Source organism: Anguilla anguilla, chromosome 16, assembly GCF_013347855.1.
Source record: "Anguilla anguilla isolate fAngAng1 chromosome 16, fAngAng1.pri, whole genome shotgun sequence".
Taxonomy (NCBI): domain Eukaryota; kingdom Metazoa; phylum Chordata; class Actinopteri; order Anguilliformes; family Anguillidae; genus Anguilla; species Anguilla anguilla.
The window spans coordinates 27,443,378-27,465,435 of record NC_049216.1 but is presented as its reverse complement, the minus strand read 5'-3'; the positions used below and the strand labels follow the sequence as shown (position 1 = coordinate 27,465,435).

The 22,058-nt window shown below is 42.3% G+C and overlaps 1 protein-coding gene and 1 long non-coding RNA gene across 5 annotated transcripts in view; one reads left to right on the top strand and one right to left on the bottom strand.

Moving 5' to 3' along the window:
- Positions 1-22,058, bottom strand: part of zfhx3 (zinc finger homeobox 3) — a 231,430-nt gene that overhangs the window by 137,995 nt on the left and 71,377 nt on the right. Inside the window, exon 1 of one of the 4 annotated variants that reach the window (XM_035396652.1) lies at positions 14,706-15,117. The exons of the other annotated variants lie outside the window; for them this stretch is intronic. The gene's annotated coding sequence lies outside the window, so the exon portion shown is untranslated. Of the gene's footprint in view, positions 1-14,705; positions 15,118-22,058 lie in introns of those variants that run through there. 4 annotated transcript variants of the gene reach the window in all.
- On the top strand, positions 8,243-9,938 carry LOC118215701. Its single transcript, XR_004762875.1, has 2 exons — positions 8,243-8,456; positions 9,888-9,938. It is a non-coding gene; the product is annotated as an uncharacterized LOC118215701 (long non-coding RNA).

Genomic DNA, 22,058 nt, shown 5'->3' with positions numbered 1-22,058 from the left:
CAGCCATTACTCGTGAGAAAGCATTCAAATAGATACTTGCAAAATATGGCAGACTTCATGCTCAGCTATAAATATAAAGGAAAACACATTCAAGCTGTTTCTTAAAATGGAGAGGAGTGTTAATACCATGGACTACTGTCGTGTTTTTGTGAACAATAAAACGTCCCTACTTATCTCCTTTCACTGCAGGCTGAAAATACGGCAGACCTATCACCCCCGGTGCTGCCCACGGTTTATTACCGAACGGGCAGACAGATGTTAAGAGAAGACCAAAGGGCGTTCGGTTTGACTGCGGTGGGGGAAGAGCCGTATGTCAGTCTGAGATCGGCAAGCAGGCCTCGCTGCCTCCTGGGGCTCAGGTAGAGATTGCTTCTGCCTGCCAGTGATCCGACGCCTGCTCGCGCTGGCCTGCCGGCCCCTGGTGACTGGAGAGGGAGGCTAACGGAGGCTTACAGCCAGTCGGGAGGGAACCCGCCGCATTTGTCAGTTAAGAGAGGTACCTTTGTCCCCGGCGGAAAGGCTGCATTCAGTTAATATTTGCTTATGTCTGTTTGCTCATTTGCATGAAATTAAAATGTGACCTAAATGCATTTTTTAACACCCAGAGTAATTAATTTAGCGCTTGTTCGTTCGTTCGTTGCAGGAGTGCGAGAGCCGGCACACTCTGACCGGAGAGGGAAGGACACAGAGTAACGAGGAGCAGGAAGATTCGCGTGTAAAAGAATGAGCCACATTGTTATCACGTTTCAATGCACTACATTAGGCACAAAAACACAGGGAGGCCACTAAGCAAAGAGCAGCCGGAGAGAATGCAATGAGGAAAAAGACAAAAACAAAACAAAAACAAACATGCCGGAGAAGTCCGCGGCGTGTAATGTGCCCTGCTTTTCATAGCTGGCAAAGACACAATGGCCCTGCTGTAATTAACCAGACAATTGGACGTTTGCATTTACATGTAAATGCTCTCGCAGGCAAGTGTTAAACAAGCTGACACAACCCATATGCAACAGAGGCGGCCGCCCCGCCCCCCTCCCCCCCGGGGGGTCCTGAGGACCCACACAGTGATTGGACAGGGCTCCCTCCCGTGCCCGCCCGAGCACCCATCGCCGCAGTCTCGCGACATGCTGTCATCTGGCAATAGTTCACGGTTCCTGTTTCTTTGTAACTTGTGGAAAAAAAGGCAATCTGACTTCCTGTTGGAGAGCCAGAGCCAACGTTATGAGGCATTGGGCAGCGACCAGCACCCGCTTACAGCACGAGTACCGCTGCACAGGATTAAAGGGGAAGAGACTCAGCATTCAGCAAGGGACAGATATCTGCAGATATTACTGAAGCACCTGAACACAGGATACATAGGCATACACACTGGCACTCACACTCACGCACACACACACACTCACAGACACACACACACACACACACACACAGACACACACTCACACTCACGCACACACACACACTCACAGACACAGACACACACACAGACACACACAGACACAGACACACACACACACACGCACACACACTCACAGACACAGACACACATACACACACACACACAGACACACACTCACAGACACACACACCCACACACTCACAGACATAGACACACACCCACACACTCACAGACACAGACACACACCCACACACTCACAGACACAGACACAGACACACACACACACTCACAGACGCACACCCACACATTCACAGACACACACAGACACTCACACACACACAGACACACTCACAGACACACACACACTCACCCACACACACACACACACACTCACAGACACACACACACACACACACTCACAGACACACACACCCACACACTCGCACAGACACTCACACACATCCAGAGGCAGCCAGGGGTCAGTGGGGTGTGTGCGATGTGTGTGCTCTGCTCACCAAGGTCACAGCGCCACTGTTTATTTAGCCTGAACTGAGGCACACAACAAGGGAGGAACCGAACACTCCGAATCTGACAGCAGGACGACTGCTTTTTTATCAAACACACAATAGCACCATTTTTATAACTACTTGTTCAATAATTGCTTTTTTTCCCCCAAGTCAGCCTTTTTGAAAGAACTGGAATTTATAATAATAGGGAAGCCTACAATAAATAGTTTATACACATTTATTTTATTTAGTAAGTATTTTTTGTCAGTGCCGTACAGTCACATTGGCCTTGGGGGTATGTGTTATTCTCCCAGCGTGTTAAATCTGTAGACCCGTCTTGTGCTCCTCCAGCTCTTCTGTGCAGCTGCTACTGCTGCGGCTCGAGCGATTCATAAAAATCCAGAAGGGGGCCCGGAAGTGATGACACGGTGCCCTCGCCCACACCCACAATCCCTTTCCAGCGTAAACAGAGGCTGAGTCACCTAAAGGCCAGCGGCGGCCGTGCCAGGACGAGAAACAGACACCGCGCGGAGCCCGGCCTGGGAACCTCCACTCCGCACCGGTGTCCCGGGGACAGGAGCCAGAGCGCACGTCCCGACTGAACCGCTCCCAAACTCTGCCCGCTGGCTGCCCCGCTGGCTGCCCCGGGGGGCCTGTCCCGCAGACGAGGCCCAGGGAGCCCTGGCGGCGTGACTCACGGGCACAGAGAGGCTCGCGGCTTTCCCACTCCCCTCAACTTTCACTGAATCCGAGGTGACCCCAGCGCGGCCTTCCGCGCGGCCCGACGTTCCCGCAGGGGTCGGGACGGAGCCTGAAACGGCACCGCAGAAGACACGGCGACCCAAACCCCCCCCCCCACCCCCACCCCCCAAACCCCAGCTTCCCTGAACGGCCTGCGCTAACCAATATTGGGGAACGGGGAACGGGACAGAACAAACTGTCCGGCCTTAAATTGGCCTTAAGGCTGTGGCAACATTTCCATGAACCGCAGGCAATTAAAAAGTGTTGCTCTGGCAGGCTGCTGGAATAATGCGGCCCTGAGTCATCCCCTGAAAGACAAACAGTGGCTGTGTTTGCGTCTCTCGCCCAGGACGGCCGCCTGCAGCCGCTCCGTGTCTGCAGGACGTGCGCAGAGGGGACACAAAGGGCTGCCAGATGGCTGCGATAAGCAACCGAAACACCGAAAATAAATAAATATGAGTAGCTATGCAACAAGCAGAAAATTCTATTCATTTCAGGTCTTCAAGCAACACAGCATGCACTGGGCGCAAGTACGTACTAATAATAATAATTATTATTATAATAATTATAATTGTAATAATAATAATAATAATGCGTCAGGAATTACAAACACATCATGCCTGGTACAGACAAACTACACGGTTCCAGACAGATTCTCCCCCTGGTTTATCTCCAGGGAGATGACCTCTGCACTGCAAAGCCCCCGCTATGTGTCCCAGCACATCCTGCATGTGAGAATGAGAATGAAGTGATACTGGGGGGGGGGGGGGGGGGGGGTTACAGAACTGCTGCTTCCTGACAGTGCACAGTGCAGCAGTGTGAGTGTGAACAGGCATAGTGGGGGCTGGGGGAGGGTTGAGAGACCCTCCTCAGGCCTGCTCCACTCCAGCCCCCTCCACCAAAGCAGACGAACACGCACAACTTATCCTGCTCCTCACGCCATATGTGGGGAGGGAAGGTTCCCCTACTCCAGTTCAAATCCATTTTAACTGTATAGCGCTTTTTACAGAAAAGTGTCACAAAGACGCTTGACAGAGTAGCAGAAATGAGTCTGAACCCCCAAAACACCAAGAAAAAAGCAACTTGTACACCGCGTCGAGGCTCTGAAGCTTATTAAAGATGGGTGGGAAATGAGCCACATTTACTTCAGATGCAGAATGTGTGCCTGAGACACAGACGCCTTGGCAGGACAGACAGAGTCTCCTTGGCCACCGGATGGGGTGCTATAATCTGACTCTGAGGAAGCGATGATTTAATTGGGGCCTGGCCTAACACTTAAGTGTCTGAAGGACACCTGGTATAAACAGGTTACACCCAAGATGGGGTTTCAGACGGCAGCAATTAAACTACACCTGTGTGTCACAGCCAATCAGCAGCCTCACAGAGGACTCGAGCTAAGCAGAAACCAATCAGCTGAGTCCCCTCCGCTCCTCATTAAACATATACCTGATGGGAAGAGGACGAGGAGAGACTGTGTGTTTTTCCCCGTTAATTACAGTGTCTGAGATGAGACGCCATGATGAATACAATCACGAGCAGAAACACAGAAACAAAAAACAAAAACAATAACCTGCACTCTGACTACAACTGTGTTTACATGTCAGAAAAATATACAATAATAATGAATGTTTAAGTGTGAATACTTTAATGTTAATGCTGCCAATAATAATTATACTATACAACTGCAACTATTATTACTATTATTGGTTTTATTGTTATTATTTTTTATTTTATTGTTATTTATTTATTTTGTTTTTATTATAATTTTTATTACTGCATTTCATAGTTACTGCATTGATATTATCAGAGGTGTTGTATATTTACTGAAAAACATTGAGCCAAAATGGCAGACATTTGCAGAGCGATCCCAGTTTCTGAGCCAGAGAGAGAGAGCAGGGCCTTGGCCTTGACATTCACTGCCACCAGAGGCAAAGGGCTCTACTGTGAAAATGAGCAGAGAACCTTGACTGTGCAGAAAGAAAGAAAACACAATGAAGTAATATTCTTATTTCATAATCTAGATAAGCAGAATAAAGGCCAATTTAATTGAATACATGATATAAAATAACTCAATTATTCTAGAAAATGCAAGGACTTAATTCAATTAATGGCTGCAGATAATTTGTTTATTTCATTAAACAATGCAATATCTTCACCATCACACTGAATTATATACTTATTGTTTCTTATTTTATACAGTGTATTCCTGCAGATTGTAGTAACATTCGATATAAGATCGGCCTATCAGCGCTTATATTGCATAGCCTATATGTCTCCACTGATCGCAGAAATTAAACGCAAAAACTGAAAATGCAAGCACATATGCGCACACACACACACACACACACACACGTAGAATGGGTGCAGCAAAATAAAAATAAAAAAATAAAAACCCCGGACGGAGACGGATCTGAAAAGGCGGTGCGGAGCGGGAGGAGCGGCGAGCGCAGGCGTGCGCGGAGGAGAAGGCCCGGCATCAGAGCGCTGGAGGAGAGGCGGCACTCAGAGGCCATTTTATTGCCTCGCCGTGGTCAAGTGAGGTGCGCCGAGCTCAGTTCCGTCCTAACAATGGCAAAGAGGGCCGCCGAGACAAAGGGGGGGTTCGCCCCGGCTCTTAACCCCTTCCCTCCCTCCCTCCCTCCCTCCCGAGCCCAACCGCTCAGCACCGGGAGGCCCCGCCGACGGAGGAGCGGGCGGAACGCTCCGCTCGCTCGCTGACCGCAGACGCACACGCACACACGCGCGCTCCGCGTCTGAGAACGCTACACACACCGGCTCTGTGCGAGGCCTTCACACACGCACGCACACCAGGGTGCCCTGCAGGAACAGCAAGGCCAGGGAGAGCAGGCCTGTCTCTCTCACTCCATCCATTTCTCTCTCTCTCTCTATCCCTCTCTCTATCCCTCACGCTATCCCGTGGCCCCACAGGGGACATGGACAGGCCACCACGGATTTGCAAGTGAATGGCACTTGCGGCCGGACGATGTCCTTTAAACACTGAGACAGAGAGAGGGAGTGTGTGTGCGCAAGAACAGACCCCCAAATACTTTTTTTTTCCCTTTCTTCTCCTTTTAATGCTGAGGAGTACCAGCAGGGTGCTCAAAAATGGTACTGGTGTGATGGGGGCCAGCACACCCCTCACTGCACATTCTGCCGGTCAGGAAAGTGCCCCCACGCATTGGCTGCGCAGTCGCGTGTCGACGCAGTCAACACAGCATGCACGGGACCTGCTGACTGCGCACCCTCGCACCCATTCACACACACTGGCACAGCCATCCAGCTGTGATGTATCACCACACTACACCATACAATTTACCATTCCACATCAGCACAGTGATGGACATGATCTACACGAGAAATGCATTTTTAAATGTAAAGAAACCACATAAAATAGACATATAGAATTCTATATATATATATTTTAATTTATATATTAATGTATTATAATGTTAGGCCTATATTTTAAATGAAACAAGAATAACAAACAAATGCAAACACATATTTAAATAAATAAATAAATATACTGAATGGATATTTCATATATTAAGCAAGGCCAAATACTTAAACAATATACCCCAAGCTGCAAAAAAAAAAAAAATCTAAATTAAAATTCAGCAAATTTTTTTGTTAAACCAAATCATCAAACCAATGACAATTCTGGAAAATTATATTTAAAAATATACCCTTATAAACAAATAAAAGCAATTAAACGTACCTTAGAAATTAAGATTAACAACATGTACAAACACACAGCATGTATGCACAGAAAATAATAATGCTTAAGCACATGGCATATAAATATCCAGCATGCGGCCCCAGCCTTTGACTGTGTGTGTAGGTGAATGCAGTGGCTCTGATGTGTGTGCCTGTGGGAGAGACATGGAGACCCTCCCCGACCAACACAGGTCTATCATCTATCCCAACCCACCGGCTCACTGAAACTACTGAAGCACCCGCGTATACACACACACACACACACACACACACATACAAAAGCATACACACATACACACATACACACACAGACACAAGATATGAATAAAATGGCCTAGCCATGCTAGCAAACCAGGGCCTACTCCATCTCCCTCTCTCATGTACTTGTGTGTGTGTGTGCATGTAAGCAAGCACGCGCAAACACACACACACACTCATGCTATTTTTCTATTATTTTGGTTGAGGAGAATTAAGGTTAGCCCTCTGACTAGCCAGTGATAAGAATTTACCGGATTTTTGCAGTAAAAATGCTTAGTGAGGGGAATATAGCCACTCTATGAAAAGAGCACATGCATTACTACACAGGATGTACTGGCAGAGCAACAATTTGATAAAAAAGATATCTATGCACACAAATAATTATATAGTTTATATTGTACATTTTAATCTTACCACCATTCAATGCAAAATATGAAAATTATAAATGATAAAGATGGCCTACATAGTTCAGGTGTGCACACATTACCTTTATTATATTAATTAATGTGACTAACATATATTTAATTTCCTTCATATTGGTATAGGCTACTGTGTGCAAAAGCCAAGAAGTCAAATGACTAAAGAAACACATAAGCTATACTGCATTATTCAGTAGCATTACTTTGGTTATTGCCATTTTTACATTTATTAGAAATAAAATGTATGTATTTCAATAAAAAAATTTTTTTGTAAAAATATTTAAATAATAAAATGGTAATAGTGTATGTGTCGCACCAATAAAAGGGTTCAGTGAATGATTGCAGGCATGGTGCTTGATTGGCGTGTGTGTGTGTGTGTATGAGCATTGTGTGAGTGTGTGGCGTGGTTTGGACTGGTCCGGAGGTTGTGGGGTGCACACGCGTGTGCCTGTCTGCCTGAGCCTCCCGCACAGCCCCACCCGCTACTACCCCAACACAGGGAGCCCCACACACTAGTCCCCCAGCACAGGGAGCCCCACATGCTACTCCTCGAGCACAGGGAGCCCCACACGCTACTCCTCAACTACACAGGGAGCCCCACATGCTACTCCCCCAGCACAGGGAGCCCCACACGCTACCCCTCCAGCACAGGGAGCCCCACTTCCTGCATTTTTAATATCGCGGCTCCCAGTTACATAACGCCCGTGTAAATCCCACAGACAAAAATAAAATTACCGCGAGATGCATTACTAGGGAGGGGGGGGGGCAAAAAAACTGGGGAGAAGTGTCCGATAATGGCTGATTTCGCCGAAAAAGAAGAGAGAGGAAGAAAGAAAGAAAGGGACTGCGTCAAAGTCACAGGCCGGGGGGCCCCATGCATTGTTCCGCAGCTCGGTGGCCGAAAGAGAAAGCCCACCTCGGCAGACTGCGTCTGCGCACGGCCCATGTTTTATGCATTCGGCTCTTTGTGATGAGGAGCGCCGGCGCATAAGGCGGAATGCCCGGCGCGGAGGTCCTGAGGGGGTTGCCAAGGGTGCCGCAGAGTTCAATTTGGCTGTCTCTGGAGCACCGTCCCAAAAGGCCCCGCCGCCCCCACCCCCCCCCCTCCCAACCCCAAACCACCTCCCCCCTCCACCGCCGATCCTGCCACCGTCCCAACCCCTCCCCGCCGGCGAGGCCCGGCTAGGCAGCGCCCGCCCCGTCTACGCACAGTAGCGCCAACACCGTCTGACTCCGCCGCAGAAAGGGGGCAGGCCGACTGTCCCCGCGGGGAAGACGACACCGGCCCCCTTACCGTCCCCCGCTTCGGACAGGGGCACGCGGAGCCCACACCAGTGACACGGCCGGACCAGCAGGGGAACAAAATGGACACCAAAACACCATCAAAAAGCGTTCGCTAAAGGGAAAAATATTTTTCCTATGGTAATGTGGTATTTACTTGATCTGGTTTCATATGTGCGTTTTGTTTTATTTTCATTATTACATGATTAAATTTTCTTAATATTTGTCATTTTGAAAAATGGACTGATCCAAAAGGAAGGAGGATGTTTACAGAATTTAGTCAAATTAAAGTTGAATGCAGTGCATCTAGAAACACTTATAATACCCAGTATACACACACAAACATGCGTGCAGGCACACGTACATGCACACACACGCACAAACACACACAAGGTGATGATGCTTGTATCTACATTCCGATTCTACATGTACAGAAAAATTGAGGGTAATTCTGAAATTCAATACATATTCAATATTGTTTTATAAAATCCTTATATACTGGCATGGCTTTAGATGCAATTATATAAAGGCATGCATGCAAATTCTGATTTAATCATTTGGCTAATTGTAAACATTTAAAAAATTTCAAAAACATCACAAAGAAAGATGGAGAAAAGGCTTTGGGCCTCTCACGCTCACAGCTGAATCGTTACCTGAATATGACCAAGCAGCTTATAGTACAGCGTGTGTACAATTCCTGATTTTCATTTTTACAGTAAAGTGACCTCCATTTATCGTTCATCACACTTGCTGTTATGTAAGGAGTTTTAAATTCAATTCTTTATTACTGATTTTGTTTCAGAACACACTAAGTGTCATTGCTGCACTTTCCTGGGTCAATATTTTTAAAGGTACAGCATACAATATAAAAAGCAACTATGTCGATTTACATTTTGTACAAATACTATGCACTGTCTCGTGTCTCGTGTGTGTGTGTGTGTGTGTGTGTTGACAATAGCCATACTGAAGGTGGAAAGACTATCATTCATTTAAATCAAGGAAAGCCTCAGCAGTCTCCCTGTCTCTGACTCGACACCCAACACCCCCTATGAAATATAATGAACACAGGCACAGACACATACACACCTTGCTGACTATAAATCTTCCCATCTCGGTGATGTAATGACTGCTAACACGACAACATATTGTGAAACAGCAATCCACAGAATTCCTGCCAACTTCACTTCGAGGAGATGAAAGAGCAACACGGAGAAAGGGAGCACAAAAAATACGGAGGAACTGAAAAAAGTAGACAAAAGTCGAGGGATGTGGGATGGGGGCTTCTAGCCAAGCGCGCGCCAGGTACCACGCACCTAAATTCGACAGCGTTCCCCGGGCCCCCTCCCCCCCCCCAGCAGCCCCCACCCTAAACCCACTCCAGTGACACGACCGGCACACGAACACGCATCCTACGGTCTATAACATCTTGAATAACTGGTCCTGACTGCAGCGGCGTACATATTCAAACTCCTTTCCTGTAAAAGGATCCTCTCCGCTCCTACACTCCACCCTCGCAGTAAACGGAGGTGGATGAATTTTCTCCTCATTTTCATTCATTTGTTTCCTTCTCAGGGTCTGTCTACCTGCGAGGCCTCAAAAAATACTGGAGGCACAGGAAAAGAAAAAAAAAAACAAGGACAACATGGAGAGAATATAAGAAAGAGAGACATGTGCCAGATGAAGAAATAATATCTGGGATGATGGAAAGAGGATGATGACAGAGGAAAGGGGAATGGATGACAAAAACCTTCCTTTCCAACAACCCTTTCACACTGCTGTAACACAGATCTGAGAATGGTGTGGTTCAGAGGACATTATTTCATCTTATAACCATTATTATGATTATTATGATTATTATTATCATTATTATTATTATTATTATTATTATTATTATTATTAACAACAACAACAATAATAATAATAATAATAATAGTATTATTAATAATAATTTTGTTATTATTATTATTATTATTATTATTATTAGTAGTATTAATAATAATAATAATAATAATAATAATAATAATAATGTCATGCAAGCTAAGTCTGCCTCCAGCCGACCTGGGCCCAAAATCAGCCGGCGAGAGGGCGTTCCCAGGTGAGGGAGAGCGGAGCGGAGCGGGCTTCCAGGGGGAGAGACCAGCACTATCAGCCCCCGAGGCAGAGACCGTCAGAGGGGGGAGACCGCGGGGGTACGGGGCATTACCTCCTCAACTCCTCTTCACTGCCCCATAACCGCCCTGTCTTCAGCACACACTGCACCTACGCTCTGACGTCTTCTACCCACCCCGTTTACTGATTTTTTCAAAGTACACACCACCATTTTCAGTAAGCTGTGTACAAAAACAGGAACACTGAAATATAAATGTAAGGACTGACCATGCATGTAGTGTGTGCTATTATATTAAAAATGAAACCTAACAATAAATGAAAATTAGATCTTGAAACATCTTAATGCAGCATTATAGCATAATCTCTTCCATTATCTACCTTCAGCTACAAAAACACAATAAACATCTTCAGAATTCTCTAAATAACCATCTTCTCACTTTTCAATAGCCCCATTATTATCATCATCATCATCATTATTATTATTATTATTATTATTATTATAGGCCATATTTATTCTGATGATAATGCATATGTATGTTGCTTTAAGCCATATGAATACAGCACCATTTTGTTTCCCACATTCCTCAGTTAAAAATGCCAAATACCATTCACATCTTTTTATTATACTTTGCATGCCAACATGTATACATAAATGATCATGTATAAACAAATTAAGGCTTGAAAATTCAATAAAGAAAATGCAAATGACAAAGACTATATATGGACTGAACTGCACTATATGTAACAGTACTAAGGGTATGATCATGATCATAGATAAAGACCCTGTATATAGTTGCCTCTACAGATGCATCAATAAAACAATTTTAAATGGTTAAAAAATGTTTTTTGGAAAAAATAAAAATAAATGACTTTCAAGAAATAGTACAATTAAATCCAGTCACTATAAATATTTACTACTTGAGTGTGTGTGTGTGTGTGTATATGACAACGTGTCTGTATATGTGTGTGTCGCGATTTATTTTTTTAATAAACAACACTGTGCATTATTTCTTATTTCAAATGAAAATTATTGCAAATGTATTCAGTAAATCTTTGGTTTAAAGAAAGGCAGTTCAAATAAACAATTGCCATCCACAGCAAACACAGCTCTCTATGGCAAGCTCAGAGAAGGAACATGGATGAGCAAAATATGAATTGCATCCCCTTGAAATTTGCTACCTACTGTACAACACAAGCTTGAACAACTAGAGTGTGCATATACACCTTCTGGTAATTCACTTGCAAAAACCAATGCTATGAAAATGTAGACCTTCCAGTTTTCCCCAAGTATGCCAATGATGAAATGAAGCAAATTTACAAAGCATCTACCTGACACTGCAAGTAGACGACATGCATTATTACTCTTTTTTTTTTTGCCTGTTCAGTTTTCTATAAATTAACTGCTTTATTCCCAGTCCACGTTCAAAATACTAACAGCAGTACGCAATCTATATACTACAGCTGATATGACTTGAGATATTATTGCCCTGTTAAAATATGCATATTGAAGTATTGATAATTGCCGTCCATTAATTGGTTTCGGACCGCTGAAAACGCAAGAGCTTCGGAGGAGGAGTGATCGTGCACGGAGCGTTTGTGTTTCCTTTGTGATGCTCAAAGTCTGGGGCAGCACCGAGACAGAGCCTACTTTACCGCCGTGTTCCCTTTTCGGCGTGACGCTAGCGATTACCGCCACCCTGTTAGCCACGGCTGCTGCAGAACGCAGGCACTGCGTGGAGAAATACAAAATCTAGACACCTCTCTCTCTCTCTCTCCTCTACCCCCTCCTACTTTCAGTCCACCTCAACAACAACAACAAAATTTTTTTTGAGTTTTAAAGACTCAAAAAGGGGAGGGGGGTTGGACTGCTTTGGCTTGTAAGACATTCTATTGCCCCTCCTTTCTGCAATGTAAAAAAATATGTGGCACAGAATATTAAAGGTGTCAAACGCAGAGGCACAGAAGACACCTCGTCTTTGACTATCAGTTCTTTAAATTTGGCATCAGTTATACTGCTTGCTCTCACCCTGTTGTTGAAATTGTAATTTTAGGGCCCAAGTTACCGTCTAGCTCCTTTGAGTTAGGAAATGTCAGGTCGGCCTTTGGATCCCACTTTTTTTCCCTCTCTCTTTTTTTGACCTCTTCCCCAAATCTTTCTTTCAAGGCCCATGGCTACCTGACCCCTTCCATTTCCCCCAGCCCTTTATTTCTCCACAAAACAATATCTAACCCTATGAGGTCTTCTTCACCAAGTAACATTTTTTGATAAATCCTAAAAAAAATACTTTTATTCCTTCTCTCTTCGTGACCAATCTGAGGCTCTTTTAATCTTAATCCGTCTGACCCCCACAATCTCAATACTCTGCTTTGTGTGACCCCTCAACATACACCACCCCCCTCTTCACTCTCACTTTCTCCCCCTGCTTGTAAATGGAGGGGTTTTTGCCTTCTCTTTCTTTTTTATCTCTCTCACACTCACTCAGTGACCCCTGCTCCCCTGTTTCTTGCTGTCTGACCCCTAGTCTCTAAGCCCCCCTCTCTCGTTCTCCTAGAGCCAACACATCCACTGCCTCAGCTCGCAGACTGCCTTTTTCGCCCGTCTCTCTGTATCGAAACCTCGTCTTCCCGTCTCTCCTTTTACCCCGTCTCTGAATATCCTTTCATTCAATCTCCATCTTATCTGTTTTCTGTTCTTTGGCGCTTTGAGTGTGTGTGCGCGAGTTTCTGTGTCGTCTGTGTAGTGGGTTGAGAGACGTTTCCGCTCTTTCGTGTCTATCAGTCCGTATCTTGGAAGGGACTACATTCTTACTCCTACCTTGTTCTCCCCTCTCCTGTCTCTATCTCATCTATCCGAATATCTTCTGCTTTTGCCTATTCCCTTAATTTTGTCAGCTCTATTGATTGTTACTTTTACGTTTTATATTTGTGTAGCCTAGGCTACATCTACCTCCCTGTTGGTAGCCGCGCTAAATTAGCTAATTCGCCACATTAATTAACCACTCCAAGTTATGTTAGGTAGCTAAGGATTTAAAATATTTTGAGGAAAAATACATTTAAAGCACATTAGAGGTTGTTTATTCGCGCCGAGGCAGAGGAATGATGTCATGAATGTGGTTCCTACCAATAACAGCTAGTTTTCTGGCATGATATTAATATTACTAATAGGAACAATCGCCTCGATGTAGGCTATTGTTGGAAGGCTATTTTGTTACTGCTTTTGTATAATCTTTATCGTGTTCTGCCTACTTTTTAAAGCTAACTTCCGTCTTTCTGTTGTCTGTGAATCTCCCCCCCTCTCTTTAGAACAATTCTCTTCTTCCCGACCAGCCGCTCAAACTATCGGCTTCTGGCTTTCCGCTTTCCCGTAACCGAAGTTTTGATGATCCGCTCTTGTCAAGACGGAGACCCGAGGCTCCGTTTTTAAACCCCTCACACTCACAAAACACACACACACGCCGATCGATTTACATGTGACTCCGTCAGTGAATGAACAAGAATCGACTCTAACAACGCTTCAGAATATCAACCAGGAAAGAAAAATAAAATTAAACAGCGTCTAAAGTGGAAGAGAGAGCGAGAGAAAGAAAAAGTAGAGGAACTGACTGAAAGGCACACAAGGGAGGACAAAATCGTCAAAAAGAGGATAGTGACATTGTTGTTAAAAAACGAAGGATCATGTGCAAGTGGGATGGTATCGAAAATAGAAGAAAAGAAGAGTGTAGGACGAAATGGCACGTTTGCGAAAGTATGGAGGAATACACGGTGCTTCCCTTTCGCCGGACGCAAGCGGACCAACAAGCTGGACTTATGTGTTCCTTCCCCGGCTAAGATCACATGCAGCTCCCGCTACCTTCAGACAGCTCAACGCAACCCTTTCCGTTAGCGGTCGTCCTTAGAACATGCCATTTTAAAATGTTATTCTTTCCGCTTTTTGTGATCACACCAAAATACCGTAATTTGTTTTAAAATCCAAGGTTTGTGGTCTCCTGCCTTTGAAAGGAATCGCAGTCTTTTCCCGTTTATTTTTCTTCCAGTCATGAAGAAAGCGAAGACGAACGCAGATGTAAACACAGGTAACGATACGAATAGAACAGAGAATAAAACAACTTGCATGAAAATAACTTGCGATCGCGTGTTATTTCTCCAAACGAGGAAATAAGCAACCCTCGAAATGAATAGGAAAAGGACAAAAAACCTTCAGTTAGTATTAAAACTGTAAAAGGAGAAAGGAATCCGATATACATAGACAGGGAGAGACAGAAACCCAAAGTTGAAACTTACAATATTTTGCTGCCGCTTTGTGATCCTCGCTTTTTAATCCAGTATAGAGACGGTTTGGCTAAAGATCCCATCAAGGCAGTCCCTTTTGGTCAGTTTGCATTTAGGATGGTAAAAGAAAGATCATTGTTGTTGCGGAGTGTAAAAAACCGAAGTAATAGTTGTAAAGGCTATATAAAAATAATTTGGATGCAAAGCAGGCGATGTGTCTTGTGTTAGAGGGAGAGAGGAAGAGGTGAAAGTGAGATCTGATGATTGAAAAGAAAAAAACTCTTTGGATCTTTATTCCTGCTAATTAGTTTCCTGCAAAAAATGGCTGTGATTAATTCAGTGCGCATGTGCTTCATTACACAGGCACGACGGGAAGGGCTAATTAGCCACCTTCTGGATCAATAAGATTCAGCAAAGGAGAGAGCGAGGGAGGGAGAGCGAGGGAGGGAGGGAGAAAGAGAAGGAAGGAGGGAGGGATGGATGGATGAATAGATAGAGAAAAGGAGGAAAGTGATGATCAGGGATTGAAAATAGGGAATTAAGAACAGCGGAAAGTAAAATACCAGGAGTCTGATTAGAAAAGCAGCGAAAGTCACCAGCGAACTGGAATGGCACAGTCAGGCAAAAACAAAACAATGTAGCCTATTTTTGTTTCGTTCGTTCTTTTTATTACACTTGTCTGCATCAGTAACGTTACATATTTCTATATGCTAAAATAGTATCTATTTGCATGACGATTGTTTATATTTTATATAGATAAAAAACTTAACGAGTTATGAGTGAGAAAAAAGATTAGGCTAGGTAGCCTAAGCTACAGAGCTTTTACGCTACAAGAGTTTTATACTTTTCATATGAATTTAAGTAACCACTATTATAGATTTGAGATGAAAGTGAACTAAAAAACTAACAGCTATTCGTTTTATGGAATTAGGAGAGGCAGTGTATATTTACACATTCCCGTGGCGGTTTAGACTAGGCTTTTACTACCCTACACATGGTTTTATCTAAATGCATTAACTTTCAATTCCAAAGCACAGATCTGATTTCCGAAAAACGTGACTTATATTTATACATAGGCCTACTTTATTTTTTAAATAACACATGCGTACTAAAAGTGCATTGATTTCTTGTACCATAGCCTAGACTACCTTTGTATGTACATCGCATTTATTAATTTTACGACCATAAATAGATATTTTTACGTCACTTATATTGTTACAACGGATTTAGAGCTGAATGAGATCAATCAAAACTTAAAAATAAGCATGGAATGTTGGCCAAAAGTTTGTTGTATAAGTTATGATACGTAACCTTCATGACACACTAGAAGACAGAATGCAAATTGTGCTTATAAGATACATAATATGGGGACACGTAACTAGTCTAAACCTGCGTATATTGTAGTATGTTCGGAAATATTGCATAGTTGCGGTGTCCAAACATCTGGACATAACTGAATTTATAATCCAAAAGGTGAATTTGAGGTTTTAATGAGACGTCGGGGAAAGTTCAGTCCTACAATGCACAAATTTATTAGAGAAAATGTGGTCGGTCCCAAACTAGTTGTGAAGCGATGATTGTTAGAGGTGATACGTATTGGTATTGGAAGCATAGTTATCTACAGTAAGCTAATCCACATTAGATTTATGCCATATGCAATATTTTACACATAATTTAATCAGAAAATACTTACACAAGAATCCTGCTAATTACTGAGTGCATGCATGCGAGCGTCTCTTAGAGCATCGCTATCTAAGATGTGCTACGTAAAGCATAAACCCCCAAAAGTTCCTCACTTGTGCTTACAGCGAAGTCCTGTCCACTACTTTTTGGGAAAACCGCCTAGCCTACTGATATGCCTATGGACAGTCATGTTTGATATAGCAGGCTTTCTGCAGACCAAAAGACTACGGCATGCACAGCACAACGACAGGGAACTCCATGTTAAACACATTAAGGGTAAAAATCTTAAAATCACAATCCATCCACGCATGCAATGTGTGAAAGTGAATATGGCTCTTGTGATGTGCAGAACATTATTGTGATCAAAGCTAAAATATATGAACACAATTTTACCACCATTCAGCTCTAATAAAAATTATTTACAAAGATAAATTTAGCTTTTTAATGGGCTGCAGTCTGCGTTATACTGACTGATGTTACTGGAATATCCAATGCTGTGTCTAGCAATATTTCGTGCTATATCTTTTTAACGTTAATTGTGCTCAATGTGTTGTTCAGTTGGAATAGCCTACCCTTATGTTTTACCGGCTGTATTTACAATTACCTCATGTCATCGTTTAATTGACGCACTTAATTTCACATATGGGAGTATTGCTATATACATTAGAAATATTACAGTAATTAAAATTAAAATAAACAATATTAACACCTTTAAAGTGACACCCGTCCCTTTGTATGTTATTACTGATAAATGGAAAAAGTTTGAAAGTCTTTTCAAAGAGGTGACATTTGATCAATAGTAACAACTGTAGTATAGATCGGTGAGGTTCTCTACAGGTCTGCCCCTACAGAACCAGCACCCCCCCCCCCCCCCCCCCCCCCCCAAAAAAAAACAACAAAAAAAAAGCAAAAAAAGAAAAACAAAACATTTCGTTTACTTTTAAATGGGCGTTTGCAATTCTTGATTTTCCCTAAAATGGTAAGATTGTCTTCCAGAATTCAATCTTTGTGACGATCTCTGTGTCCTTTGTCATGATAATTCCATTGTTGGTTCCCTGTACAGAAATGGACAATCCCTCACGCTCCGTATGCACACTTTCTCTGCTCTCAGCTCCAAGGGGTCCTAATCCTCATAAATAAAATTAACTCGCTTATTTTCATTAATAACATAAAATGTTTATTCAAGCAACATAGGTCTAGCAACTTGATCCGGTAATTGTATTTTTATTTTTTTGGAGGAAAACGGTCTGCAGCGCAATCCATAAAATCAAAATAAAATAAAATAAAAAACTTTTTAAGGAAATATATTTTGAATGTAACGGGATGACGTAAAAATAACGTTTAATGTTGACGAAACATGATGCTGACTTGTATTATTTCCGACTTTCTTTACGGAAAAAACCCAGTCAGCCATATAGTTTACTGTTGTAGAAAAGTAGTTCGTTTGGGGAAAATGAATATTGCCCATGTTAACAATCTTATTCTCTTCATTTTACCCGTGAAAACATATTTCAACTTTTGAACAAGGTAGACTATGTGTAGTATTTTTTTTTCAAATTGCTCAATATATTTTATTGTCTGTGTGCATGGTGTGGACTGCACTAATTGACACATCATTTCACGTATGACAGTCGAAATTGAGAGCCTTGCCTTCAAATTTTGCACACTGGCAAATGCCTCGGTTCATAGGCACATTGAATGTGAAATAAACCACGCGAGAGTCCCCACTGAAACGAATGCGCTAAATATCAGTATTGTCTAAAAACTAGCTTTATGTCATAGTAACATAGCAGATAAAGTGGACTAGGAGAGTAATCTGCGCTCGTTTGTGCACGCATGTGTGTGATGTCTATACAGTGTTATGTGCACATCCTGACTTGTGAATGCAGTATTTACATAATTTTGACTCCAATTATTTAAAAAATAAATTAATTTAAAAAAAGCTGTGATGAGCGGAGAATGTCTACAGGTTCTTAATACATAGGAGGCACCTCGGATAATTGTATGTCACGTTAGCACAATGCATGCAACCATTTTTGACACAGAGATGCTCATGTTTTGAGTGGTGAAAGGCAGACGGAGGGGATCTCAAGGATTTGTGATGTGTCTGCTCTCTTGGGAAGGGAAGATTGTAAAACGGAATGGGTAGAAAATATAGTGCAAGTGGAGTTAGAGGGGCAGCGAGATAATAAAGGCCCTGGTGTGATTGGGGTCCGTAGAGAGAGACACAGTATGGAGGGGCCTACCTTTCATTTAAGCGGTACACCTATAATTAAATATGTTCAACCAATAACGCTAATTAACAACCACTAGTATCAATAATAATAATAATAAAAACAAAAATAAGAGATCAAATATTTTGCGATGTACATCTCAAAGAACCAGTTACGAAGAAAAATGTATAAGCTACTCTGTTCCATCACTCTATTTAGCACGTGAAGTAGGTTGATCAACTAGAGCCCACTCCACAGGTCTTGCTCAATACTGAATGGTACCGTAAATTCGTCGAGTTAGGTGAGGTTATGCATGGCGTCGGGACACTGAGCACAAATTATCATCTGAGGTAAAAGAGCACAAACCAGCCCTCATAACTACGAATACATTCAAAAGTAACAGCACACAGCCAAAGCGTCCGAACCTTCTGTGAAGTTTGTAAAGGATATCATAAACGGTGTAAAGAAAATAGAGTGTCATGTTCACTGTTGAAACCTGTTTTAGCCCAAGTACGCAAGTTTGTAATCAATCATTTATATAAATCAAGAAATGCCTTTCAAAGTAGGCTACGCTGTATTTGTACTTTTCGAAAATATGTTCAGTTTCTACTGTTCGGTTTACTTAGGAAATGTTTCATTTGCAGACTGATCCAATACTCCGAGATACGATGTAGGCTGTGTGTGTGTGTGTGTGTGTATGTGTGTGTGTGCGCGCGCGCGTGTGTGTGTTCGTGCGTTTGTGTATGTGCGAGTGCGTGTCGTTGCTTTTTATCTTTGCCTCACGCACAGCGCGTGCCATCCCAGAATAATAAAGCACTGAGAGGAAGAGTGAGGAAATGAGAGCGGGTGAAAGCGTTTAAAGATAAAAGCAGCAGTCCGCTATTGTCTCCCAGCGTTATAAAAGGATAATGAACATAGTTCTGAGGATTTAAGGATTCAGTTGTATTTTATTATTTATAAAAAAAGGCACGCAAGTCCACAATTGCTGTGTGTGTGTGTGTGTGTGTGTGTGTGTGTGTTTAATAGCTGCACAGATTCAATTTCACAAGCCAAATAAGTTTCTTGAATGACAAATGCAAACATTCAATCCATGCGTTTTGGGTGTTGAATAAAGAAAATAATGTATTAAACAAAGTGTGCAGAATGGATGCTTGCTGAAGGAAATTCTTAGACCACGAGCAGTGAGGTGAAGACACTTGGCGTGAGCCATTCTGTGGCATATGTTTTATCACATAAAAAGTGAGACTGGGTGCAGCAAAGTAAGAGTCATCAGTAGACCATTGTCCAGCCTTCTGCTCGGGTAGGATGGGGCGGAACATTGTGCTCCCATGTCGCCAGGTGCAATGGCAGCGCCCTCTTATGTTCACTCTGGCCACGGGGATCAACACGCATTTCAACCTGTCTCATAAACCCCGTGCACTTTGAGACCTGAGAAGGTGCCATCTCTGGTGCCCAACTTTCCGCCACTTCGTTACGATGTGCCACCATGACTTCGCCTCTCCATGGTATTTTGCATATATTCAGATGCGGGATCATGCTGTATCGTATTTGGAGATGTAGAAACACGTGTATTAGAGCCTACATGTAAGTTTCTGCAGGGTCAGATTGTGAAAATGTTTCTGCAAAAGATAATGGGTATAAGAGAGGCTATTATTATTTAGAACGTTGCTGCTGTAAATAATAATAATAATAATAATAATAATAATAATAATTACCTCTGTTTAAAATAAAACCAAATAAATGATAAAGAGATACCCAAGGAACCCGGTTAAATGGGACGGTTCCTTTAATCCACGGTTAACTTAAAAAAAACAATGCTTTCTTCTAGAGCAAAGACTTAGACTAACGCTTTCTACTAAAAGTAGGCAAATGAAAGGAATTTTGATCATCTTAACACCAAAAGACATCTTTCCGACTATTATGATAGACGTTCAATCTAAAAATCACTTACAGAGAGCATATCTTGGTCATTCACACCACAGGGATAGAACTTATTTGCAGTAGGCCTACTTTTTAGTGATTTAAAATGGTATATTTCACCGGCTATATGGTGTTTCACGTTTTTGAATCTACTTTGTTTATCGGTTTTGTGGCTCAGCGTGCCACATGCAATGTTCAAATGATGAGTCCGAATTTAAAAGTTGTGAATTAACATACTTGCGTTGTGTTAGTCCACGCAATATTTGTTTTAAGATGGGATAAACAAAACGAGCGTGTTGTAGTGTAGTCTATGTGAATTTCATTTAATTGTTGATTTTATATGTTTATTTGTAAAGTTCCGCTATTGGTTGATTGTCATGTTGTATACTGTTCCAAAGAACAGTATTGTTTTCAATATTAAAATGAAAATAAACTGGCTCTTAAACCTAGTGCCAATTAGCAATTGTTGTAGGCTACAACACAGACGTCTCATTTTTTATCAAACATCCCTTTTAGACAGTGAAAAATAGCAATATGGTATTTCATGTCAATTAAATGTAGTTGCGCCTTCTTTCTATTATACCACAGATTCAAAAAATTACATACATGTACTATATGTCGTATATATGCATGCAATGGGCTATAATGAAGAGATTTAATTATATATTTGTAAGCCAGAGTTTGTTAAACAGAATTGTATCTTTAGTCCGAATGACAATGGAGTCCAGACAGGTGCAACAGATACGTATCGATGGAAAATTGTTCCTTCCGCCTTCTTCTTATTCTGTATGCATATTAATTCCTATTAGCTACTATACAATCTTTCAACAATTTGCATAGAATACACTTTTATATCTAGTTGTTCGCCTGCCGACTACAGCGTCCACGTGAAACAGAACCTTGCTCATGTTTGATTTCACACCTGAAAGGTACTTTCGTCAATACTGGGGATTCTATATTTGTCTTTCGAGGAACATTAGATTTTTCTTTTGTATATGACAAAGTTTCGAAAGTGTAGAAATTTTCTTGACATGCATCACATTAAAATGGGGTGGGTGGGGTGGGGGGGGGGGGGGGGTGTTGACTTTACATTTAATTAAATAATTTCCATAAATGACACGAATTTCTGTTTCGGGGCACTCGACTGAAAGCGTTTAAAAATTGTTTTCAATGAAGACAAATTGAATTGTAGATGTAATAGTAACATACCAACAGTATCCTATATTTTCTGATAAATTATCGGATTTTTTACCTAAATAATCATGCAATGCCTGTTATAAAAAATTACAAAACCCCAGAGCTTCTACAACATAAACCTTTGGACATTAACCGAAAAGGGGTGGGGGTCTATAACGCGAAGCACAATTTCTTGTGTTCGGTATATATTTGACGCGAAAAAACGTCAGTTTAATATATTCAGCATAGCCTAGTCGCATAGCCCTTCATTTGAATTTCAAAGAAATACATATAACAATTTAAAATTGTACACTGATTCCTGTTAATTCTTTTTCGTCTGGTTTATCTAATATTTTTCAAGAGAAATTAATTA